Genomic DNA, 3,182 nt, shown 5'->3' on the forward strand with positions numbered 1-3,182 from the left:
GGACCGAATTCTATAAACCATATTATTATTGGAATATTATTTCAAAAATATATTTTTTGGTTTAATACGAAAAATTGGAGAAATATTTTTAGGAGTTATTCCACTATTTCGCTAAATTTCCATACAAAACCTAAAGTATTTTGCTAAAACTTCTTCAAGAAAAATAGTTTGTCATCGTGAAAATATATATGCTTAGTGTGAGAAGCAATAGAATTAAGAAGTACAGAGTAATATTGAAATCACAACCAAAGAAAAAACACAAAAGTTAAAAAGCGTGTAATTCGCGAATTCTTTAAAATCAGTCGAGGCGCATGAACTTTTCGGAGACAGCGAGTGCATCTCTATCAATATGTATGAATTTATCCATGTTTCATTTAGCCGCCAAAGTGTGCCCTCAGTTGCATCTTACCATTCAAAAAACCTTCAAGTGGGTAAAAATATCGCGATTTGCATATGCTTGTAAGGCGCATCCGATTTCAATGACCGCCTATTGAAAATACTTCACTAAAAAAAATTTTAACCAGATTCGTCAAGAACCGCGGATGTGCTACAACATTCTATTTTGGGTTAAATGCGAATATAACTCCCGAATCTTTATAATTTATGACAAACCTTTTTGCAAATATTATATTCGCGTATAAAGGATTTCATTTATGTATTCATTTTCAAAGAAAATCGCGGTTCAATGCGCGGAATTGCCAAAATTTTTTTTTGGAGATTTTCATATTTTCAAGTTATCTATATCCGCCGTTTTAGTGGATGGATTTGAACGCGGAAAGACTCATTAGATCCGGCGGGTAAAAAACTAAAATCACGCGGGGTTCAAAGGCAACTGTGTTACAGTTGCAATTTTAAAGCCAAAACATAGGTTTTTTAAGAAAATTTTTGACTTTGGACTTCTTTTACTAGGCAGCTGTACAGAGCACACGCATGAGATATACATCAAACGACGTGGAATCACGAGTTCTACAATTGTATAAATTGTTTATGTCATTATCAGGTTGCGCCCTCTAATTATAACAAAAATTCAAAAAACGCCGAAATCAAAACTTCAAAATGTCAGCATACAATTTTGTGTGATGAAGTGTTTATATCGAAAAACCACACATTAGAACCATATTACCCAAGGGGTATTCTTTAATTCTTTCTTTGAGCACAAGTCTGAATGTGGCATGGTTTGGCCAGAAATCAAGAAATAACACTAAAAACTTGTTTACTTCAACACATGTTTACCCATTTTTTTGTATTGCCACCAACACGCAGTGGATCCACTTGTGGATCCAAATATTTAGAGTGTAAAAATCAAGCCAATACGCTGGTTACAGCTTTGTGCTGCTGCGAAGAGTGTTTTAAGAAACCACGAGCTTAGCATTCTCCCCCCTTGCCCTTCTGGAGGGGATATACTGTAAAAATTGTTTTATGCTGTTAATACAAAATGACATGAGCAAAGTTCCCGATTATTTTATGATGCAAAAATAGACTTGGGGAAACAAAAACAATCTCCAAAACAACATAAAATCCAACCAATTTAGCGGATTAAAAAAAACCAACATTGGTCCATTTCCACAACATTTTTAGAATTCCACAATACGCTAAAACACTATTTTTTAATGAAAATTAAGCTATTACATCCTCCTTCAAAATCCACTATAATACCCTATACGTATTGTTTGTCGATATTTTGAATATATTTACTTGCACTTAAAATATAGGTTATACTCACAACAAAGAATATTAGTCAAATGTCCCGACTTTTGAAGCTATTCTTAAGAAGATCGCGTTCGAATGAAACAAAAATTAATATATTTTTAAAAAAGTCCATGTCATAGCTGTCAGAGCTGTCAGATGTTGTACCAAAATTTGACATTCATTTTTTTATATTTGACCAATGGGTGGATCCACTGTGCAACACAGCTTCCACGTATATTATTTGTTATGGTCCATATTATCAGATCGTGGCTAAAACACTTCAATCAACAGAAATATATTCATATTGTATAAAATATATTTACAGTTCGCGATTTATTAAATGGTAAACTTCAACTATTGCAAAACTTTTTTGAATATTACCTCCCACACAAAATTTCGGATAAGTTCAGTTTAGGACCTGCTCTCGAATCGCTTTGATTTGTGTTGTAACAACTTTTATTTACTACCCCCCACGCGATGGTACAAGCTTCATCAGGGGCAAGTCCATACTTCCCGAGAAAATAGCCTGAAAGGTGCAAAAAAACCCCTGTGGCACCTTGTGGAGCGCACGATAACTCTCGAACGGATCTGCCGATTCGGTTCAAAATTTTGCCTTCGTAATATTTTGTCCAAACTTAGTTAAAGTTCGAAGATAAGCCCTATCTGCCTACACCTTGAGGTACCTCCCCCAAAAAAAATCAAAAATATTCGGAAAAATTGTGCGCAAGATAACTCTTGAAGGGAGTGACCGATTTGGTCCATACTGTACACATTCTAATGTATCTACCGGGTATAAATCAGGTTGAAATATGGTCTATATTTGTCCACTACTTCATGTACCTCCCACACAAAATTTCGTATAAGTACACTTTATCCGACCATCACCAAAATCAATAGACCTCTCCCCATCCGGGAAACCTATCAACAACCAAAATTTGGTGACGATCCGATCGAAACTGCTACCTGTAGCGAGATTACAAGGTTTAGATGGACAGACGGACGGACGGATACACATAGCCAGATCGACTCAGCTCGTCGAGACATCAATTTTGGTGTATATATGTATGGGTCTACGACTATTATTTGGATGCGTTACAAACTTTTTGCCCAAAACCAACTTAAAATTCCCTCCCCACATTGTGGTGTAGGGTATATTTCACAGCAGAGCCAAGCTGCCCGGCTGAGGTTTAAACCTGGGTCCTCTCCAACAAACCGACAATGTTGTCGAGGTCTAAGCGTTTTAAGCCACTGCCAATTTATTGTTGAAATATGTGTTTATATATAATGTTGATTTATAACATAGTAGGCATTGTATTATGTATGTATGTATTCAGAAAATATTTTTAAACATACTTGACTTCAATAAAATATTCCAATATAATAGGTTATGAGCCCAGCAAGCTCGAATGAAAAAAAAAATATAAAGAATTTGTGAAAATTTTTGAAGTTTGTGAAAAAAAATAGAATTTTAAAGAAAATTTGTGACAATTTCC

The sequence above is a fragment of the Musca autumnalis genome, unplaced genomic scaffold (assembly GCF_047663935.1).
Source record: "Musca autumnalis isolate F117 unplaced genomic scaffold, ASM4766393v1 scaffold_4, whole genome shotgun sequence".
Taxonomy (NCBI): Eukaryota; Metazoa; Arthropoda; class Insecta; order Diptera; family Muscidae; genus Musca; species Musca autumnalis.